Here is a 24,214-nt window from a genome sequence, read left to right as displayed (position 1 = left end):
ATATTTGGCTTTAAAATCTCATTTTTCTATTTAAAAATCTAGCCATTGAAAAAATTAATTTTAAGGGTGCTTTAATAGCATAACTAAGTTCCCTTTAACTTGTGAAACTGTGTTTATAAATTAATATATTTCCTTTCCATTTTAAGTACTGCTGTTGTCTGACTTAACAAAAAGCTTCAAGAAGTTAGACAACTTTAATTACCTATGTACCTAAATATGGAACATTTTGAGTTCTTGTAAACATTTTCATCTTTTTTATAAACGTAGACTCCAACATAAAATCACGCTTAAGTAAACAATTTAAGTTAGAATCACAAAGCCGAGCTATTACTAGGATAAATCATCTAAAACATTACAAGTACATAAAAATCAAGTATGTGCAGACTCCATAATGCAAAGACACTAATTTACCTAGATGTAAGCCCTGAGCTTGGGACTGGAGTTTTAACATCCATACCAGAATGAGAGACGTGGACTCAGATTGTTTGGGAGGGAAGCTGCTACCAAGATCTCTGTACAAAGCTACACAAAGGGTAGGTTGGTCAAAAAAAATGGGAATATTAAAAATATCACCAACTGACATGGAGAAACTACACTGAAGCTTGCCATCTGCCTGGAGGTGGTTCTGGGTAGAAAAACAAAGTTAATGGATTTCTCAAGCCAGGACTGCATGCTTGTGGGGTCCAAATTTACAACACGACATAGTGCAGGAATCCTGAGCCAAGAGTTCCCATAAAAGTGGCCAATGTCTGGGACCCCAGAAACACACATGTAAAACTACACTACAAGGGACTTCTCTGTCTGCTCACAAAGCATAACTGTTATGGAAATTGTCCTCCCACCATAAACAACTAGAAAACCAGGCAAAATATACACGGAAAAGCTTTTGGGGGCATTGGCTAGTAGACATGCAGGACTGTGATCCTGGATAGAGGGGAAGCAGTAATAAGAAATCTGTGATGGTGCCAACTTGGTGCCCAGACAAACCGTTCAAGCTGCAGTTCAGCCAGGGGCACCCAAACAGAGAGAACCTGTCAGTTTCGTTGAGTTGAGGAGATAGAGATCGAAGTTCAAGGAGGCTCAAGTGGCTAAAATTTGTGGGAAAGAGTTTTCGAGAGAAGGGAGTTACACAGAGGAGGAGCGCTGGCCTGCTGCGAAGGTTCTCAGGCTGAGCTGTGCTCTGTGAGTGCTGGGGAAAGGGCCACCAGGAAGCAGAAGGCCAGGCAGCTCCTGGAGCTCACATAGGCTGGGAACCGTTCTCATCCCTGAGAGCTGGAGTGAAAAGACGTTGTATTACAGGCAACATCAGAGTCCTCAGAAATTTCTCACCCTAGTAGTGGGGCTAAATTAACCCCAGACTAAAAGCTGCTCTGCATCCACCCTAACAAAGCTTAAAAGCAAGCCTCAAAAAGATCAAATATCTGTGACAACCTAATAGTGTGTCCGAACAAAGTGCAACACACTTTAAATGAATACGTTATCCAACAGTGCGAAATTCATAATAGCTGCCATCCAGTCAAAAATCAGAGGCATACAAAGAAGCAGGAAAATATGACTAATAACCAGGAAAAAAGTACATTAAAGATAAATAAGTCCTGGGGATGTATGTGCAGCAAGCTGACGAGAGTTAACAATACTATACTCTATATTTGAAAGCTGCTAAGGGAGTAGATCTTAAAAGTTCTCGTCACAAGAAAAAAATGTGTAGCTATGTGAGGTGATGGATGTTAACTAAACTTATTGTGGTGAGCATTTCATAATATATACGTGTATCAAATCATTATCACGTGGTACACCTAAAACTAATACAATGTTATATATCAATTATAGCTCAATAAAATTGGGGAAAAAATATACACAAATATGAAAATATCAAGAATAAATCCTTATTAATTTAATAGTATTTGAGCAGATAATGAAAATTCAAAATAATTTTTAGTTAACACTATGTAACCCCAACAGCAAATGTAATCATAATTTCAATAAAAGATACTTAAATATCTTTTGAAATATGATGAACTATGTGTATTTCAGTAATTTGTTGGTGGGTTGGAGATATATAATGAAATGTCATTGCTATAGTTTTATGATCATTAACCTGTTAAAGTTAGATCTCTACAATCTAACAAAATAAACCATACTTAGAAAAAAACAGAAAAGTACATTAATAAAAACAAACCCAGAAATGACAGAGATGATAGAATTAGAAGACAAGGACCTTAAAACATTGATTTAACTATATTGTATATGTTCATGAAGCCAGAGGAAAGACTGAGTATATTAAGTAGAGAATGGAAAAATACCAAGGCATATCATAATGAATTTGCTGAAAAACATTGATAAAGAGAAAATCTTAAAACCAGCCAGAGAAAAAGACAAATTATGTACAAAGGAACAAAAGTGATAATAACACAAGACTTCTCATGAGAAACTATAGAAGCCAGAGGATCGTGGAGCAAGACCTTTAAAGTGTCAAAGGAAAAACAAACAAAAAACTCTCAACCAAGCCTTCTCTACCTACTGAAAATATTATTCAAAAATTAAGGCAAAATAAAGACTATCTGGGGGCCGGCCCTGAGGCATAGTGGTTAAGTTCAGCGCACTCTGCTTTGGTAGCCTGGGTTCACAGGTTTGGATGCCAAGCAGGGACCTAGGCCACTCATCAGTCATGCTGTACTGGTGACTCACATATAAGAAACAGAGGAAAGGGCTGGCCCCATGGCCAAGTGATTAAGTTTGCATGCTCTGCTTTGGCGGCCCAGGGTTTTGCCGATTCAGATCCTGGGTGCAGACATGGGACCGCTCATCAAGCCATGTTGAGGCGGCATCCCACATGCCACAACTAGAAGGACCCACAACTAAAATATACAACTATGTACTGGGGGGATTTTGGGAGAAAAAGCAAAAAAAAAAAAAAATAGAAGAAGACTGGAACAGATGTTAGCTCGGGGCTAATCTTCCTCAGCAAAAAATAAGTAAATAAATAAAGACTATCTGACAAGCTAAAGCTGAAAGATCTGCTACCAACAGATCTGTAATACAAGAATGTTAAAAGGAATTTCTTCAGACAGAAGGCAAATGGTATCCGATGGAAATTTAGATCAATAAAGAATGAGAAGTGGCAGAAGCAGTAAACACATGAGCAAATATGAAGTACATTCTTCTCGTTCTTAGTCTCTCCTTCTTGCTCCTGATGCACCTCTGCCAGAGGCTCTCTGGTCCAGCCTCATACTCAGAGCCTGCACTCCCTCTGTGCCAACCTCAGCCAGCATGAGGGGCCTCAGGCTTCAGTGCCAATCCCATCAGAGGTGCTTCGTGGGAATAGATGCAGGCCCTGCCACTGATAACACATGCCTTCCCTCCATTCCTCTAGTCTCGGGAAGTCCCACCCTACCCAGGGCTGGACCACTCAAGAGGCTCTTGTGGCGTCTGTGTGAGAGTGGTGGCCGAGAAGATAAGGACACACAGAGCAGAGAGATATTTAGGAAGTAAAATGGACAGAACGTGGGTGTGGATTGGAGAGGGGTTGAAGGAGAAGGAATTCCTCAGGAGGACTCGCCTACCTGCCGGCAGGCTTGAGCAACTGGGTGCATGGTTGTGTCCTGTGTAAGGGGAGCAGTCTGAACACAGAGGAGAAGGGGGGAGGTGGGGGTAGCATCATGGCAAAATTGTGAGTCTATTAAGAACTTCTGGTAAGAAATTATTACTTTCAAAAGATGTCAGCTACAAAGAGTCCTGACTGCAAGAGACGGAGGCAATAGAAGATGATTGACCAGAAAGCAACAGAGGACGATGTTTAAATGATTACTGGGGTTGAACTGGATTCTTCGGAAAATGAAAGAGAAAGTGTGAGTCAAAGTATTGGGAACTCTGAATTCTCACACTATATATTAAAAACAAAAACCTTCCCATCTTTGTAGTGCATTAATAAATCTACATTAGGGCAGCAAATCTTTTACAATAGACGAATTAAAATCCAGTTCTCTCAGGCATAGGATCAGGAATTTTCTTTACTGCTTTGGCAGTTACCAGAAGACTTCTAGGTACTGTGTAGCACTCGTGGTACAAACTAACATTGTGTTGTTATGAGAACAAACTGGATGTTCTGTTTACTTCTAAGTTTCCACGCTGTCACCTGAAAAAAATGATTTATGGATTAATAGTACCACTGGCACGGTCTCCAAAGTGTTTCTTATGTTCAACTCTATGGCTCTGCTTTGTTTATCCACAGCAAGACATTTAGGTAAAATACACAGCTTTTATGGAAGATTACAAACGTGAAACACAATGACCGTCACATCACGTCTTCAGTTATTTGCATTCTGACCTCTACCTCGGGGCTTTAGAGATGAAGTTATATAAGAAAAGTCTTAGATCATTTAAGACGCTTCTGAAGAATCAACTGAAATATGTACATCAAAATCTCAATCTCTAAAACTTAGGTGAAAGTTTCCAAAATTACCTAGCTCACAGTTATTAAGATCTAAGCGATTTTTCACAGCACTTTTTGTTTACACACTTTATTGTAGTCTAGTGACAAGAAGAGATAATAATGCACTACTTGTCACAAGGCTCACACACATGCTGTGGGTACCCAGAGACGGTACCTGCTCCCTACTATCCCCACTTAAGGGCAAATATTTACACTCTGAAAAAGGGAGAGAACAGCACACAGCTAAGTTTCATTTAAAACCCTTTGGCAATAAAATACACCCTGCTTTGAATAAATCGTGACAGTAGAGGTCCCCTCCCTGATCTTGAGCTTCTATGGTCTCCTCTCTCCTCTCTAGTCTAAAAAGGACAAGGGCATAAGCTTACAGGAATGGGACTCCAGCCTGAAGAGTTACTAGTGCCCATGATATTCACAGGAAAGTCACCCACTCCTCTTGCCACAGCTGGTTCTAAGTCAGGAGAAAAGGTGCCACTTACGGAAGCCACATCACTGGGACTGGTCAAAGCGAAGAGTCTCCTTTCAGAGACCAGGAGATGTGCCCTTGAATCAAAGTGTTTCACTATGTAGATTCTATTTTGATCACCCCAGGGTTGATCTTAGTTATCTAAACATACCTCCCTACTGAGAATGCCTGGTAGCTGCCCACAGAAGGCCTCTCCAAGATCTCCGGTCCAACTGCAGTAAGTGTTCAGACCTTTGTTGATAAATAATTTAAAGCAAAATAAGTCAAGAGACTAGGAGAAGTTGAAAAAAAAACCCAAACACACATTACTTGAAAGGCTTATTATAGTAGTATGCTATAGAGGTACAGTTGTATATTATTATGATTGTATTTTGATATATTATATATTTATATATTATAAAGAGATACAGTTGTATATTACTACTATAGTTATATTGTATTATAGTTGTGTATATAGAGAGACACATGATAAAGATTAGGGGACTTGAACTCTCAAAAAACTGTACAAAAGCTTTAAAATAGTATGTCATTTGCACTGCTCCTCATTTCTATGGTGACCAGTTACAGAAATGCAGTGTGTCCCTTGTCAACACAGGAAGTTTGTTATAAAAACATCATTCAAAAGAAGAGTCAAACTCTGGGAACTCAGTTTAGAATGAAATGGAAAAAAGAATCATGAAGCGTTTACTTCTGTCACCTTTATAGTATTTTATGTAGAAATGTAGGTAAGTCCCTGCAAAAAAAAAAAGTAACTCAACTCACTTCCGCTGTGACCTCTTGCGTGAGTCCCTCAGAATTCCACCCTGCTATAGCGCGAGTGTCTATCTACGAGCACTGGAGGTATCCATCCGCCTGCACAGAGGCGCGCATTAATTTCACTCGTCAATTTCACGCCTCTTCCACCCAGCTCACCTTGAATAGCTGGCAAAGGGTCCGCTAGGCATGTAAGGTCTTAACATGAGTCAATGATCAGAGATTTCAGAACTTCTCAATACTTGACTTCTGGCATAAAACATAGGTCAGTTTGGCTATTATTGTTATCTCTCATTTATTCCTTCAACGAATATTTATGGAGCAAAGATTGTGAAGACGCAAAGAGGAATCAGGCGGGGATTTATCCTAAGGATGCTTACTTCTAACTGATGCAATGACTGGAATATGGAGAACCATAATCCAAGCAACAAGTTCATAAGGAAGATGCAGACAACATACTGTTATCTGAGCTCAGAGGAGGGAGGCAATGCTTGCTCTATAGTGAGGCAAGAATAAGATACAGAGTCAGAAAAGGCTTTGTGGAAGTAGAAGCATTTTATCTGAGTTTTGATGAGCAGGTGGACTTTAGCCATTTTGAAGCTGAGTGGAGGGCTATTTCTGTTAGAAGTTACTTGGTGCCATGAAGGCCTCCCAGGAGCAGACCAGTCTACACAGGAGTGAGCTGGGATAAACACTTCTGGAGAAAGAAGGCATCTATCAGAATTTCTTCCCTCTTTGTTATGGCCTGATCTGTATCCACCAAAATTCGTTTGTGGAAGTCCTAGGCCCCAGTACCTCAGAATGTGACTGCATTTGGAGACAGGGCCTTTAAAGAGGCAATTAAATTAAAATGAGGTCACCAGGGTGAGCCCTAATCCAATATGACTGGTGTCCTTATATGGAGAGATTAGGACACAGACAGGTTCACAGGGGAGACCACGTAAAGACACAGGAAGAAAATGGCAATCTCCATGCCAAGGGGAGAGGCCTCAGAAGAAACCAACCCTGGTGACACCTTGATCGTGGACTTCTAGCCTCCACAACTGAGAGGAAATAAAATTTCTGTCATTTAAGCCACCTAGTCTATGGTCCCCATGGAGACTTCAGACATTCCCATGGTTTGGAGCTGGTTTGGTTTCCGGGCTCCCTACTGCTCCAGCTTACAGCTCAGGCCAGATGTACTGGTGGACCACTGTGATGGGCCATCTCACCAGCATGCCCTGACTCATGAGGTAGGCAGGTGGCAGAACCCAAACACAACAATAAAGGCAGCAATAAACACCTCTTGAAGACCTACCAGTCACAGAGCACTGTGTCTAGCACTGGGTCACTGGATTAGTCTGCTCAGGCTGCCATAACAAAATACCATAGAGTGGGCAGCTTAAACAACAGACGTTTACTTTCTCCCAGTTGTGAAGGCTGGAAGACCCTGGTCAAAGTTGCGGCTGACTCGGTTGTGTTGACAGCTCTCTTCCTGGCTTGCAGATGGCCACCATCTCACTGGGTGTTCAATGGCCTTTCTTTGGTGGGTACGCACAGAGAGTTCAATCTAGCTCTTTCTCTTCCACAAGGCCACCAATCCTATTGGATTAGAACCCCACCTTTACCACCTCACTTAACCTTAATTGCCTCCTAAAAGTCTTGTCTCCAAATACAGTCACACTGGGCGTTAGGGCTTCAACATAGGAATTGTTTTGGTGGGAGGGACACACAGCAGACCATAGCATCATCTGATGTTTGTGTTGCAGCTAATTAATCAGTAATTACAGTATGCCAGAGACCAGTCTAAGCACTTCCCACACTGAATTGTCTCAATAAGCACATAAGGAAATACTGTTATTGGACTGCGTTTCCAGATGAGGAAACTGAAACACCAAGAGAGACCTTTGCCCAGGCCACACAACTACTAAGTGGTGGAGCCGGGTTTTGAGCCGAGGCATTTAGGCTCCAAAGCCCATTTTCTTCATGGTTAATTATACTCAGCTGCCTCCCAAATTAATGTAGACAGACTTAGTTTCATAGTCTTCAAGGTATGCCAGAAGCCTTCCTATCCTCTCAACTTTGCAGGGGAACACGCAGGAGAGGGGAACCACTGGGCATTGTGGCAGACTGAGCTGCTGCAGGAACATGCCCTCCCACATAACGTACATCTCCCACGTAAGCATACATTCCAAACACACAGAAATGCTGGTTAAAAATGTTTCCAGTACATTTAGAGCATGGAAGAAGAAAGAGAAATCTTTTGAATGTAACGTTCTTGAGGGCAAAGACCTTATTTTCTTCGTTGCTAATTCTCTAGGGTTTAGAATTGTGCCTGGCATATCAGCAGGCATTCAATAAATAGTTGTTGAATGAAAAAAAGTTTAAGGCTTGGAAATTAACAATAAACTCAAAGCTAAAGTAGGGTGCAAGAGTAAAATTGAATGGATAAAGAAAGTATTAGAACTTGACATAAGCTTTAGGAGTTGGGAGCTGGGGTTTTAATATTCGCACATCAAGTGTTCATAGATCAAATATATGATGTTCACACACGTCAAAATATGAAGCCACTAACCTCTGTGAGAAGAACCCCCTGTATAAGGCCGAGGAGTTGTCCCATCTGTGAAAGAGATGCAAGAACACTCCAACCAGGCAACCAGTCTTGAGAACCACAGGAAGTTGACCTGTCTTCCCTGTAATTTATCTACAAAACCCGAGGAAGTTGGGAGTCTCAGAAAACAACCACCACCACAGATGAGCTCATAGGTAAAAATTACAAACCACCAGGAAATGAACCACCCCAAGGAAAAAATCACAAAAGAGATTATTTCCATCTAAGAACTAGAGTTATAGAACAATATGAAAGAATGTTTAAAATAATTGTCTTTAAAATATTGAAACAAGGAAGAAACATAATCAATAAGGCAGGAACAGGATATTATGGGGAAGAAAGATGAAATTCTGGAAGGATTATAATATTTATGACTGCGTCAAGAACCTTGCTTGTGCTTGGGGTGATGTCACCAAGGAGTTTATGAATAGCATCAGGAAGAAGACGCTCAAGAGGTTCGTCCATGACTTCAAAGGATTTACCAAGAATGAGGAGGTTGCAAAAACCAATAAGGCTGTGGCTGAGATGGCACACAACTTTAACCTGGGTGTGGATGAGGATGACACTGAGGAGCTCCTGAAGGCGGTTCCTGAGGAACTGACTAATGAGGAGCTCTTGGAACTGGAACAGGAACACACAGCTGAAGAAGAGGCAAGAGAAAAGGAAACTGCAGGAGAAGAAAAAGAAGAAGAACCCCCAAGAAAATCCCCAATGAAAAGCTTAGCAGAAGCTTTTGTATGGCTCAACACACTCCTTAAAAAATTTGAAGGGGCCAGCCAAGTGGTGTAGTGGTTAAGTTCACATGCTCCACTACAGTGGCCCAGAGTTAGCGGGATCAGATCCCAGGCACAGACCTACACACCGCTCATCAAATCATGCTGTGGCAGCATTCCACATACAAAATAGAGGAAGATTGGCACAGATGCTAGCTCAGCAATAATCTTCCTCAAGCAAAAAGAGGAAGATTGGCAACAGATGTTAGCACAGGGCCAATCTTCCTCACCAGAAAAAGAAACTGAAAACATAGACCCGCCAACACTGAAAGGTTTTCGTCAATAGAGAAGAATGTTCGTGGAGCATCTTCTGCTTACAAGAAAATCTGTGATAAAAAATAAACACACCAAGCAGACCACAATGCTCATATTTCTGAAAAAAATAACACCTCCTCAAGAAGAGCCTCAGGCAGGTCCTTCAGGAGGTATTCCAGAAGAAAGCATTGTTATCATAGGATATGACAGCTCCATGCACGTTATTGCCCCTGAAGACCTTCCAGTGGGACAAGATGTGGAGATGGAAGACAGTGATATTGATGATCCTGACCCTGTGTGGGCCTAGGCTAGTATGCCTGTTTGCATCTTAGTTTTTAACTAAAAAGTTTAAAAGGAAAAAAAATTTTAATGGAAAAAAGTTTACAGAATAAGGATATAAAGAAAGAAAATATTGTTGTACAGATATACGTGTTTGTGTTTTAAGCTGTGTTATTACAAAAGAGTCAAAAAGTTTATAAAAATTTTCAAGTTTATAAAGTAAAAAATTACAGTAAACTAAGATTAACTTATTATTGAAGAAAAAAACTTTTTTTATCAGTTTAGTGTAGCCCAAGAGTACAGTGTTTGTAAAGTCTCCAGCAGTGTCCTGGGCCTTCACATTCTCTCACCACTCACTCACTGACACCCGGAGCAACTGCCAGGCCTGCAAGCTTATTCATGTAAGTGCCCTATACAGGGGTACCGTTTTCTACCATTTTTACTGTACCTTTTCCACGTTTAGGTGCATAAATACTTACCATTGTGCTACAACTGCCTACAGTATTCAGTACAATAACATGCTGTAGAGGTTTGTAACCTAGAAGCAATAGGCTCTACCAGAGAGCCTGGGCGTGTAGCAGGCTATACCGTCGAGGTTTGTGTAAGTGCACTTGTTACTGAAAGTTTGGTCTCTGAGCCAGGTGCTGATCCAAATAACGAGAACAGAGTCTTGGGTGAAAAGGAAAAATAGCTTTACTTTCTTTGCCAGGCAGGGGGAGCAAGCAATGGCATCATGCCTTAAGAATTGCTGGCTCCCATTAAGAAACGAGTATGGAGTTTTTAAAAGCTTGCGAGCAATATGGCTGCTTGTAGGGAGTTGGGAGCCTGTGACCTTGCTGGTCAGCGCTGTGAGGCTGTTTGCAGGAGGGGCATGGGGGTCAGAGGGACATGCGATAAGGAATACACAGATGGCTGTCCTTGGTTGTCTGCCTCCATGGTGGATGGTGGATGTTGGATTTTGGTGCCAGGAAGCCAAGGAGTTGGGGCCTGGGAAGCTTCTGTTTCTTGCCATTGTCTGGACATCAGTTTCCCTGTAATAAACTTCAAGGACTCCTGATGAGCCAAAACTTTAGTGTGAGGCCACCTGGGCTTTAACAATTTGTAACTTCTATTTGGTTGTGAAGCTCAGGGAGTCAAAGGTTAAAGAAACAGATATTGACATATGAGTGTAACTAAAGAAGCAGGGAACCGGGATGAGGGCTTTTGGTTTTAATCCCACATGGGCTGGGTTCAGTGTAGGGGAGCTGATGTCAGGGCCGGTACTAACTAAAAGCCTGTAACACACTCTGTGATGTTCGCACAGTGACGAAATTGCCTAACAACACATTTCTCAGAACATATCCCCATCATTAACTGACACATGACTGTACTTGGAATTAAAAAAAAAAAAAACTCAGTGGACAGGTTAAACATTTGACTAGAGGGAGAAGTGAGGGAACGGAAGAAAGATTGGAAGAAATACTGCAGAATTCAGACTCGAGATATAAAAAGGAAAACCATGAAAATCATTTCAGAGACCTGGAGACTAAAATGAGAAATGCCAGATCAATTGAAGCAGAGTTCCAGAGAAGAGAGTAAGAAGAACACCAAATAGCACTACTGAGAAAAGGATGGAAATTTTTTCCATAATTGAAGATATGTGATGAAGCTCCCTGTATCATGACAGGATAAGTAAAAAATAAATCCATAGCTAGGCCCCTCAGAATAAAATGCAGAATATCAAAGACAAAGGGAAGATACCAGAGCCACACGTGTGGATAAGACCCGGCTGTCGAGAAAACTGCAGCAGATGTGGAGAGCAGGTACTGGCCAGTGTGCGCTTCCTCTTTGTCCATCTTTAGAAATTTTGGCTTCAGTGGGTGAAGAGAGCACTGCTTCTGCAGGGGAACCAGAGCTCTGAGCTGTCAGTAAGGGGAGGTGGATAGATTAGGTGCAGAAACAGCTAGACTATCATTCTATTACAGTCTCAGGAACTACCTCAAATACAGCAATTCAAAGGACTGACTCTGAAGTGATGCTAATATATTGTTTGTAATTCTATTCACATTTCTTTCAACTCTAACCCTGTTTCAGTTTTGGGTAGATGCCCAAGCATTTTCTTCCTTTCTTTTTTGAGGAAGGTTGGCCCTGAGCTGACATCTGTGCCCATCTTCCTCTATTTTATATGTGGGACACCTGCCACAGCATGGCTTCATAAGTGGTGTGTAGGTCCACACCGGGGATCTGAACCGGCAAACCCCCGGGCCACTGAAGCGTAGCACATGAACTTAACTGCTGTGCCATCAGGCCAGCCCCGCAAGCATGTTCTTTATTAAAGATAATTAAAGCATGAATCAATCAGTGAACAAGTTTCGTTGATCAACACCATTCGTTTATTCAAAAAATATTTGCTGAGTATCTACTAAGAGTAAGGTACTTTGTTGAAAGTTTTAGAGTTAAGAGCCTTGAAGACATACAACAGGACAATGATTAATGGGTTTGAACTGGTTTAGACAGGATGATCCAGACAGAGGTTTAGCAAGTGCAAAGGCCCTGGGGCAGGTCTGCATCTGTCATGTAGATCAGTAAGTAGATCAGTAAGCCTGGAACACAATGATTGAGGAAATGTGTGGTACAAGTCAGAAAGGGAAGCAGGGGTCAGATCACATGGGGCCATATAGAGTGGGGAAAGGAGTTTGGACTTTATTCTAAATCCAATGGGAACCTGCTAAAGAATTTTAAGAAGAAGAACAACGTAAGTTGATTACTTTTTTTTAAAGATCATTCTGGGTGCTTAGTGGAGAATAGATTCAGAAGGGACAAAAATGATAAAAGGCAGAAGGAGTTAAATAGTTCTTCCACCAATTCAAGGGCAAATTGGTGACAGCTTCAACTAAAGTTAGCAGTAGAGATGGAGACAGGCGAACAGATTAGAGAGATAATTTGAGAATAAAGTTTTGTTGATGCATTGGATATAGTGAACGAGGGAAAGAGAGAAGAATCAAGAGTAACTTCAAGACTTTGGCCTGTCCACTGGAAGGGTGGTGGTACCACTACTTGAGATAGGAAGAAATGGGGAGAAACAGGAAAACCAAACATCCCATACTGGACATGTTAATTTTGAGACACCTATTAGACCAACAAATGATTATAACAGATAAGAAGTCAGATAAAGTCTGTGGTTCAGCAGAGAGATCGTGGGAGAGATGGATATTTAAGAGTCATTGGAGTACAGACACTACCAGCAGCTGTGGGCTTCCGAGAGAGAACCACCTCTGGAAAGAAGGAAGCGAGGAAGAGAGAGCCCTGGTGCACACGAGAATTTAGAGTTCCAGAAGAGGAGGAGGATCCAGCAAAGGCAACTGGGAAGGAGTGACTTGGAAGGTAGGAGGAGGACTAGGAAGTACCAGGGAGGCAAAAGAGAAGAGCGTTTGCCTGCTCCAAGTAGAGGGGTCAACTGTATCAGATGAGGATGAAGTTGTCGTTGAGCTTAGTTTTAGTGACAGAAGCCTAGGAGTGGACTTGAAAGAAAATGGAAATGAAAAAGAAAAGAGTACAGACAATTATTTGAAGTAGTTGTTGTGAATGGGGAGTAAAGAAATGAGATGCTAGCTGAAGAGGGCTTGAAGTAAAGTGAGGAGATCTCTAGGACGATAGATGAGCTATTAAAAGATGCTGATGAGGCTGACTGAGTAGAGAGGAGAAAGTGAAGATGCAGACGGAAGCCCTGGAGTAGACGAGAAACGATGACCTCCAGAGCACAGGGGGACATTTGGCTTTGCTTGGACAGGAACCTTTCCCTTCTACCTTAATAAGCAGAAGACAGAGACTAGGAGCAGAGACATAGGTAGGTAATGGTGATACAATGAGGAGGTTCCAATCTAATGTTTTCACTTTCTTCATGAATTATGAAAGTGAAGGTACAGAAGGAAGATGGAAGATTGGATTAGTTATTGAAGAGAGAAAAAGGGATGATACAAATATCTTAGCAGAAAATGTGTTAGGGTTTCCAGAAAGTGTCAAGGGTCCATTTGAAATCTGTGTCACGTGTTTAAGATGAGACTCACCAGCACAGTTGTGCAACTTTCTACAGTATTCAGTTGCACAAGTGTAATTATGTTGGAGGATGGAGCTTTGCCAGATGAGTCAATGGAGAGAGAATGGAGAAACAGAGTTAAGGGTGGCTGGCAAGGAAGTGATTATAGAATTGGACCGTGGAGTCTAAGCCTGGGCAAGAAGGATGAGAAGAATATTTGAAAAATGACGTTCAATGCACAGATAGTCCCAATGAGATAGAAACATTTGGAATTGAGGCATTTTGGTAAGTAGGCCGGAAGGCAATGTATCATGGTCAGAGAGTGGAATGCTTAAATTTGGGATTTCAGAGAAATTTTTTCCCCTAGCCTCCACTTATGAGTAGGCAGAGTGATTAGCAATCTATGGAATGAGATTCCAGAGATAACAAGAAAGGTTCGTTGTCTTTGCCTTGCCCAGAGCATATCTCCTTACTGCCTCACAGTTGGCAGAAATTATATAATTAGAAAACTATTACTCCATCATCAAGTGACTTCCTATTAAAATGTAAACTCTGTGGGAAAGCTGACTGATGCCGACCAGGACGAGGGAGGAGGGACACCTCGTTCCATCCTTCCAGTAAGTGTTTAGTAAGCATCTCTCAGCCGCAGGCCCTGCACGGCTAACTGACCAGCGCACGCCAACACTGCCCCCAACTTTGTGTAACTGACGGTCTTGCGGCTTCATCCAGGTGAGAATTAATTTATTGGATTATTTCCAGAGAATAGGTTTCTATGTGGGAGAGAGCAGACATAGTGAGCACCGGAACCAGAATGTTTGGGCCTTCACAATTTGCCTGGGCCTGGCATTGTTTGCCTAAAATTAGAGCATCATTAAAAGTTTTGTAGAAGGGAATAAAAAGCAGAAATATGGATCAAAAATCTTTAAAATGTTTGCCCTTAGACACAGAAATTCTGCATTAAACAATTTATCACAAGGAAACAGAGATGATGTACTAAGATGTTTGGATAAGAGTGTTCATCACAATATTATTTACAATATCAAAACACGAAAAACAATTTTAAAACTAAAAACTAGATTAGTTAAGAAAACTATAATAATACACTGAGGGAGGGCAGTGCAGCAATATTGATTGGCATATTGCCTAATTGGAAAAGAAAGTGCATTTCCTTTTCTTAAATTTAAAATCACATAAATAAATGCAGAAGAAAAAAGATAAAAGGCCATATATCAAACTGTTAACAACTGTTGTATCTATAGAGTGGGATTATGAGTGATTCTTAGTTTGTTTTGTCTTTTCTTTGTCCTTTACTATGTTTTTGTATGAAAGCCAGACTAAATGTGAGTATATTTAGTCATCAAAGAAAATATCCATATTGATTGTATTTCCTAGCTGTGCAAAATATATTTATCAACCAGCCTCAAAATTCTACCAAAAGACTTAATTAACTTTAACAAATAAAGCTTTTAATTCACAATATTTCTTCTGACAGCGTCTATCACAGAGAAGCAGTTGACTCAAACTGAATTACTTGATTATAAAAGAAATGATTCTTGTTGGAAAATAATGATTCTCATGAATAGACAAGAGGTACAATGTTCTTTTTATAATATATAGTTTTTCCAATAACCAAATTATCCTACTTTGGAAAATGTAGTACATGCAGTAGCTCAAGCTTGAAGAGAAGCAGTATTTTAAGGCTTGGCAAAAATAGTTCTGGCATCTTCCTGGAGTCAGAGTGGCAACATTGCAAGGAGGAAGTCACAAGGGATCATTGCAGTGGCCGCCATGCATCGTGCCGGACACAGGAAGCAGCAGGCTGCCCTGTGCTCTGCTGCCTTCTATCTCATTTCCTGTGCTTCTGCTTCAGACTCTAAACAGACCAAGAAAGGGAAGGAGGGAGAGAACGGTGGTCAATGAAAGTGAAGGTGGAAAAGCAGAGACGATTTAAACAGAAAGAGAAATGGGAAGACAATAACAGTTATTGTATCCCCATTGGAATGAAGGAGAAAGGGCAATTCATTTATTATAAATAAGACATTTGTTTATTCATTCATTCTCTCAACAAACACAGACTAGGGCCTCGCAATGGCCCCGGCCTGATGTTATGACAAGAAAGAAAAGCATCTTTCCATCCAGGTGAACACGACCAGACCAGTATTCTAAAATGTACTTTTCATTATTCCTCTGTACAAAAACTTCATGACCTTGGCTTGTGACCTCGCTCCATGAGCTTGGTTCATGATTTTCCAACCCATGAAATCACTTTTTCCTCCATGTTGCTCAGCCAGATCCTAACTTCTTTGCCGCTTACCTGTTCCATGAAGTCATCTTTAACTTTTCCCTCCAGGCCATGTGACTATTTCTTTGAACTCTCATTTCATTTATAATGGTATTATATTTACAGGTTAGAATGAAATTATTCTCTGTTTGTGTGTATTTTCTACTCAGTTTATAAAGTGGGTCTTGTGGGTCCCTCACACTAATCAATATGGAAATTGACGTGTGGTAAATACTGATTGGTAAACATACCATCTTGGTAGACATTTAGTTTGTCCTTTGGTAACTAAGAAATAAGACAAAGTAGGTTATGATCACTTGGTTATAGCAAGGATTCATAGAAATGTGTCGATTTGTTATTCATTCATTCAATGAATATTTGTTGAAGATTTAGTCATTAGTAAGATACATTCCCTCGCTTTCTGGTTGCTTTGCTTGTAACCAAAAGAGAGGAGTAAAATTATGAATGGAATAGAAAAAGATCGGAAGGTAAGCTAACGAATACTTGGCTAGAGTCACCCGTGGCTATTAATGTCGCCTTCTGCACAAAAACATGTGTGTTGGGTATATGTTTACTTAGGCAAATTCCGAGAAGCACCTTACACTCTGAGGGAGGAGGGCCGGAGAGGACGAAGTGCCTTATTCTTTTCGGGTTCTAACACAGGAACAAATCCCAGAGAGACTGATATTTCAAAACTAAAGCTAATCATAATCAGGCTCCTCCATATCAACAATACCAAACATTTACTTAGCATCTCTGTGAACTGTGAACTAGGCAACATGTGTAGAGTAAAACCATGAATACAACATAGACCCTGCCCATGAGAAGCTTAAATGTCCCAATGGAGAGAGAGAAGAACGTCAACCTTAAGTTTGCTAGCAGCAACTGGAGGGTTGTGCAGGTATTATTCATCACACAAAAGAACACAATCTTACCAGTAACTCCTCTCAAACACACCCTGGCCTAAAGAATATAGAAGTGTGTCTTCATTTTCCCATCCAATCACCCTGCAGTTCACACAGATCCCGTTCCATTCAGATGTTCTTAAGTCCCTTCAACTTCTAGTCTTCAACCCTCTTCTCTTCTTCCTTTACATTTCTGGGATCTTTTCTACCCCTCTGCCCTCCTCCCACGGGAACCCTAGGACACTGGGCGTTGTCCCAGGCCCCATTGTGCCAGAACAGTCATAGGCCCCTACTGGGCATAGGTCTTTCACATTCAGTCTACAAGGCAAGCAAACCTTTCTTTTGCATGTTGATGCCATCTCTAATCTGTGAGTGACATTGAAAGGAAGGGGGCCAAAGAGAAGAAACATCCTATATCCTGCAGCATATCCACAACTGAATATAATTTAAAGAAGAAATGTTATTGAAAAAGTGTGTGTTTTTTAGAAATAACTTTGGCTCTGAGAAATAAAAACCCAAAATAAGAGGCTTGTCTTCCCTCTTACGTAAAAGCCCACACGTAGGCATCCAGTCCAGGGTCCACTCCATGAAATTCCTAGGGACCCAGCTCCTTCTAGCTCACTGATCATCATCTCTAGGATGTGGCTCTGGTTCTCATGGCCCAAGACAGCAGCTAGATCTCTTGCCATCATATCCTCATTCCAGACAGCATGATAGAAGTCAAGGCAAAAAGAAGAGACAAGGGATACAGCTCAGTTGTCTTCTGAGGAAGTTTCCCAGAAGTCACCACAGAACAATCCCACTTATATCTCTTTGGTGAGAACTTCATCACCTGGTTATTCCAAGATATAAATACGCCTAGGAAATGAAATCTTTTCTGAGTGGCCATGAGCCCAGCTAAAAATTGGGTGTCTTTCCATGGAAGAAGGAGAGAATGGATGTTGTAGGAGGACTAGCTTCTCAGCCACAAATAGCAAACAAGATGCTTTAGGAGTAAAAAGTAAAGAAAGATCAATTTAAAAATCAGGAGAATCAGAGATCATTTTACAAAAGAAAGATGGGTCTTTGAAGTTGTAATGTTGGAACTGGTGGAAATGGAGAGAATGTAACAGGTAGAGTGAATAGAATGAACAAATGCACAGAAGTGGGTAGTATACTTCCATTCATTCTTCCATTTCCTTTATTCATTAAATTTAAAAATATTCTTTATGATGGAACTTTTCAGCCATGCATAAATGTCGAAAGAATAATATAATGAACCTTCAAGGCTCATCAACAATTTCAACAATTGTCAGTACTTTGAAAATGGTCAATGAATATTTATAAAGTAGGCTTTTAACTAAGAATACAGAAAGGATTAAAATGCAATGGCCCCAAGGAGCTTATGGCATAGTGGGTATGTCCAAGGAAGTAATTCATCAAAGGAAATGAATGGACGTTTGGTGAAGTTGGGTGGAAATGTTGCAGCAGATGTAACACATGTTTTAATTCTCCACTGTGTTCCAGTCACTGAGTCGGAGAAACTTGGATGAAAAGCTCCCTGTCAGTCCTGTAGGTGTTTACAGTCCTGCAGAGCTGCTCACGGTCTAATGGAAATAAGTAGCTACAAATCATGGAAGGCCTGGACCATCATGCCATAGGATAGGAACTTTATTCAGGCAATCAGGAATTACCAGAAGTGGTTGACCAGGAAAATGTCACGTTAAATCTTAGTTTTTGGAAGATAATTGGTACTGACACAAGGGATGGATTGCAAAGAGAAAAAAACAGGAAAATGGTTAGCAATTGAAAGTGAATTTTGGGGCTGGCCCAGTGGCGCAGCAGTTAAGTGTGCACGTTCCGCTTCTGTGGCCGGAGTTTGCTGGTTCGGATCCCAGGCACAGACCTGTCCACTTCTTGCCAAGCCATGCTGTGGCAAGCATCCCACATATAAAGTAGAGGAAGATGGGCACGGATGTGAGCTCAGGGCCAGTCTTCCTCAGCAAAAAAAGGAAGATTGGCGGCAGATGTTAGCTCAGGGCTAATCTTCCTCAAAAAAAAAAATGAATTTTAAAACAATCTGAGTAAAGGGAAAAGAAAAGAGAATTAACATATTTGATGTCTACATTGTGCCACACACATATTAGGCCCTTTACATATATCATGCTTACATTAATCCTCATGACAGCTCCAGGAGGTAATTATCACCTTGATTTTCAGATGAGGAAGTGGAGGCTCAGAGAGTGACTTTACCTGGGCTCTATTCCTAGGTCACAGTGGAATCAGAATTCGAATCTCTTCTGCTGGCCTCCATACTTCCAGCTGCACTCCATGCCTCCAAGCCCAGAACTAGAGAAGTAGCAGAAGGAATAGGAAGGAGGGCACAGATATGAGTATGCTCCCAAAGAACAGAATTTGGTGAGTAATTAGGTGGCATGGGTGGGGAAGAGGAGAGGACAGGAGGAATCAAAGACAACTGAAGCCTCAGCCTGAGCACTGAGGAGATGGTAATAATGTGTTTACCTGGGATACACAAGACAGAAGAAGCAGAGTTTGGGGAACAGGTAATGCATTTGAATTTGGATGTGTTGAATTAGAATTGATGTTTAGCAAGCAACGTAAACTTGGCTGTAGGTGAGCAGCAATTGTCTCACACTTAGAGTTAGAGGGTCATCAGTGACCTCCTTGGGAGCAGGGACCTCTGCAAAGCATGTGGCGGGTGGGAGTAGGACCACAGCGGGCCAGGAAAGAATGCAGATGTGCTGGCAGAAGCACAAATGCATGCTCTTCCCTTGAGAAATTATCATTGAAAAGAAGGAAGGGCTAGGATAGAAGCAGGACGGGAGATGCACAGTTGGAAGAAAGCTTTTCTTTCTAGAATGAAGGGTGTCGGTCTGTTTGTGAGCAGAGAGAACAGTGCTGTGGAGAAGAAGCTAGGCTACGACAAAGAAGGACGGTTTTCCTCTGGGACAGGAGGGAAGGAAAGGAGGCCAGAGTGAAAGGAGAGAGAAAACGTGAAAATTGCATTTCTTGATATACTTGGGCAGGTTTCTGAGAGGTAAGATGATAGATGCAATAGAAGTGCAAGGGTGTGCTATTGCTGGAGGAGAGTGGGAAAGGTTTGGAACAGGATACATAAAGGATCATCAGGTGAGGCGAAACAGCGCGGACCTGAGCGGGCACTGGCGCGTGTGGAGCACAGCTTTGTCAGCAATGTGGAATGTGGCGGCCGAGGAGCAAAGCACGGGGAATGCAACGCTGCCTGGACCCTGACTTGGGAATCGAGGCTCAGGGGGTCTAGGGTGATAGGAAGACCTTAGCTAAAAAGAGGACTGTGGGCCCCAGACAGCGCTGGCAGCCAGTGGAGCCAGGCAGCCGAGGACACTTCCTTGAGGGGAGAAACTGCACCTAATGCCTCATGATATCTCCCAGCTCCTGGCACATAGTCACTTCTCCTTAAATATTTCATCACAAATGAGAGAGCTGAGTATAAGATATAAAACCTCAAGAAAGTGTCTACTGCATAATACAGACAGACTCAGGGGAACAGAGCTCGCTTCAGGCCGAGGCAGTCCGGGCAGTTGAGAGAATCCTATGCAGTGTAACTTCCTCATGGTTTCTTTCCCCCGCTGGTGTTTTGCCTTTCTGCCCTTTCTTTTATGACTTTATTAGAGTTATTTAACCCCTCTTCTTTGCATCTAGCACTGTGTCTTGTGTCTTGCACAAAGTAGACATTTAATGCATGTTTACAGAATTGAATGCAAACCAAGCCATGACTGGTATTTTGTGGTGGTTGTTTATCTTTTGGGAGCATAAAGCCTGCTGAAAACAGGAATTGCTGTTCTGCGTGCAGTCGCCGATCTGTCTTGCTCATTTTACAGCTACCTGGGCAGCCTCGGTCCAGTCCCTTTTAGCTTCCATTCATTCCTTCCATGCTCAGCTGGCCTTGAAATAAGCACCCCTAACAGCATACTGGCCCCGGTGCAGCCCAGCCTCAATCCTGCATGGCATTTCGCATCCTGCCTCCTCACAGACAGAGCCCTTGCCCTCTCTGACTCCTTCCCAGGACACTCAGTATTGCCTTGCTAGATCTGGCTACCTTCCACGAGGATTTGGTCTTTGCTCGGACAGTCATGAATAAGTACTTCTCTCTGTTCCACCCAACCCTGGCCGTCTGCCAGGGGCCCACCTGCACAGTTTACCCATTTCAGCAAGCAGGAACTAGACCAGACCTGTTGATAATCCTCAAAGCTTTTAAACGTGTTATTTTGGAATTCGCTGACTACTTTTCCACAACAGAGGCCCTTTAAGAGGTAGTTTAGGGGCGTTAGACAGTCTAGGTGAAGCTACCAGTACTCTGACAGCCATGCAAGGGAAGCCAGATCGGAAGCGCTGGTTTCTATGTCATATATATATTTTTTAACTTTTCAATAAATCTTTATCCCTGAAAGCTAAATAGTATCATAACTTCCTTTCTTTCCTAAGTAGAAATGCCTGCTAGTACGATTGAGGAAAGGTAGAACAGAAGATATTTTATAAAGCCAGTTGAAACTGGTGGACAGTTAGCCATTAATGGTTAGGTAGCTGGTAACTCAAGTTTTTTTGGCAACTATTAATTGTAGCTTTTAGTTGTTCACCAGCCCACTGTTAGCTGTGCTGCTTAGGCAATATCTTATCTGACTCCCACTAGGTTCCTGATGGATAGCATCTCCCTGATGCTTGGGTCACCATGGTAACTGATGAGTGTTTTTCAGGAACTAAGAGTCAGCCTCTGTCCAGTTCAGACGGGACAAGACCGCCAACCCACCAACTGTGCCTGCTCAGGTGTCCAGTAGGTGAACTCCTGACTTTAGGGAACTAAACATTCCACCCTCGGATCATGCTAATGCCACCGTTTTGTGACCATGCATCCTGTGAAGAGCCATGAAGCCTGGCTACACTTGTGCAGATCAACAATTACCTCACTCCTCCTTGCCTCCAACCATCTGTCACCATACTTTAGACCACTTTGCCAGATTATCCCATAAATATCCCTAATCCCCATTTTTTGGAGAAGCAGATTTGGGATTTGTTCTCCTGCCTCCTCACTTGGCTGCCTTGTGAATAAACCTTTTGTCTGCAGCAAACTTGTCTTGGTGATTGGCTTTTTGTGGGATGGGTAAAATTAACCTGGTTTGGTAACATAGTCACCAGGCTAGACCAAAAATGTGGACCTGCTGCTTCTGACTGGAACAGAAGGTAACCTATATGATTTCTTACATCAGATTATACCTCATCTCATTGAATATTGCAATGTAGCTGGGGCCTTATCCATGTGATTAAGCTGAATCTATTCAAATGAGTCTTGCTACACATAATCAAAAGTTCTTTGTTTTGTGCTAACAGTATGACTGATTAAAAGCCATTTGGCACAAAACTAAGTCCTTCGTGTATGTAAATTTTGCTCCTCTGGTGACTCTGTTATCACTATTCCCTTGTAGGTCAGCAAGCGAAATCATTTGAAATGTATGGAACCAGGAATTCATTTTTCTGGTATTTTCTTACCTAGGTTGCATAAGTTCTTTACTGCAACTATCTTATTTTTGTATGAAATACGTTTTTAAGTGTTTCCGAGTTGGGGCGGCACTTTGGTGTAGAGTACGTAAAGTAATACTTAGAGCCGATGGGGCAGTTCAGGCTCAGGTTATCGTCCCCATTTTGTAGATGAGGCAAACTAAGACTCAGGGAGGTGAAGTACTTTGTTCAAGGTCATATGACAGAAGTGCAGGAAGAGTGGAACCTGGGTATCTCAATGCCTTGCCCTAATTACTTTCTCTGCCTGGCTCAAAAGGGGCTCAAAGACAAAACCCACCTTTGTTAGATGAATACATGACTTGCTGTTAGAGTATAAGGAGAACATGTACCTTGACTAGGATGGCAGGTGGAAATGTCAGCTGCCCCGAGCAGCTAAGGATTTCCTCTATTATGTTGCTATGAAAAAACTCAACTTCCCATGAACTTCCCCCAAAGAGTCTAGCACTATTTCTGTATCATTTGAGGTGAGTGAAAGCTTTGCCTCAGAAAGGACAGAGGAAAAGCGGGAGGGGCTGAAGTAGAAGATAAGAATCAGGCAAAAGACTTGTTCTGGAGTCCGGCTTTCATGGTTTCATGGAGACAGATGGCAGCTGTCTATAAAATATGCTTGCAAGTCCTCCTTCCTTCTTCATTTTGGTTTGTTGTTACAACCGGAGTTAAGTTTTCAGCAAATGAATATATAGGATCATATTTTCACTCTGAGTATTGGCATAATTAAAGCAATGGGATGCCTTACAAATTTCCCTGTTCACGTTACTCAAGAAAACTTTTTTCTGTGAAGCATGTTTTATTCTATTTTTCTGGGTTTTAATGCAGAGGCAAGAACGGTACAATCCATTTCTCCAATAATAACAGCTCCCGGTATAATGTATTTAACCAGAGTTAGCCTGGAGCAGTTAATGGAGCAGGGGAATTATCTTCATTCTCCTTCCGTTTTGTATTCCACACCTTCCTTTTGTGCATTCTGCCTGGAGCCCACTTACCTGAAGCTGGTTCCTGGTCCCTCGGGCTTTGATGCTCGTGTCAGGCTTGTCTCCCACCACAGCCCACCTATTCCCAAGAACCAGCCGCCTCATGACGTCCCTGTTCTGAGCTCCATTCCCTCAGTGTCCTCCAAGCTCAATGATGGAACTCCCAGTAAAAAACACTAATCCTTTTTGAAAAACACATTTTGTTTTAAAAAAAGCTCCCAGTGCTAAATCTGGGATCCACAGTAGGGACCATGTTTTAGGGGAGCAGGGTCTTTCAGGATTCCAGCCAAGCTGCCCCCACAGAGCCAACTGGTTGCTGGTAAACAGTGGCGAGGACCCTGCCCAAATCCTCTGACATAGAGATCACCTCACTTTGCCAGACGCAGCCAAGAGACAGCATCTTTCCACATGACCCAGACTAGAACCTCCAGGAAAAAAAAAAAAAAAATGCTGCACAACAGGAACGACTGAAATTCAAGGAAGCAAGAACTGAGAGGCAAAAGGCCTGAAGGGAAATTAAGTGCAAGGTTAAGAGAAAGAAAGATATCTGCAAGGACACATAACCAAAGGAAACTACATAGAACTGTATGTGGAAATAAACGTCATGGAAGGAAACTTTGGACAATGACTGTCAGGTGAAATTAGGAGCAAGCAGGAAATAAAATGAGATGCTTCTGAATGGTTGCTCTCTGATGAGATGAGCGTAATTTAACTGGACTAGATTCTCTAGAATTTCTGGTTCACATAACGCAAGGATAGATGCTCAGTCATGATCTATTTAATGCCGAAAACCCTAGGTTAACCTATTTAACCTTTGAAAAGCCCTATGCTTTTTTGTCTTATTTTAAACTCAGACTTGGTGGGTTCTTTCATTTTTGTTGTCAGTTTGTTTCTTTGTACTATTTGTGAGATGTTAAAAACAG

The 24,214-nt window shown here is 41.8% G+C and overlaps 1 long non-coding RNA gene across 1 annotated transcript; it reads left to right on the top strand.

Moving 5' to 3' along the window:
* Positions 1 to 14,204: 14,204 nt before the first annotated feature.
* On the top strand, positions 14,205 to 21,872 carry LOC139084510 (uncharacterized). Its single transcript, XR_011541945.1, has 3 exons — positions 14,205 to 14,310; positions 19,017 to 19,164; positions 21,501 to 21,872. It is a non-coding gene; the product is annotated as an uncharacterized lncRNA (long non-coding RNA).
* The last annotated feature ends 2,342 nt before the right edge of the window (positions 21,873 to 24,214 follow it).

Source organism: Equus przewalskii, chromosome 7, assembly GCF_037783145.1.
Source record: "Equus przewalskii isolate Varuska chromosome 7, EquPr2, whole genome shotgun sequence".
NCBI lineage: Eukaryota > Metazoa > Chordata > Mammalia > Perissodactyla > Equidae > Equus > Equus przewalskii.
The sequence above is the reverse complement of the archived record's forward strand: the minus strand, read 5'-3'. Positions and strand labels throughout refer to the sequence as shown.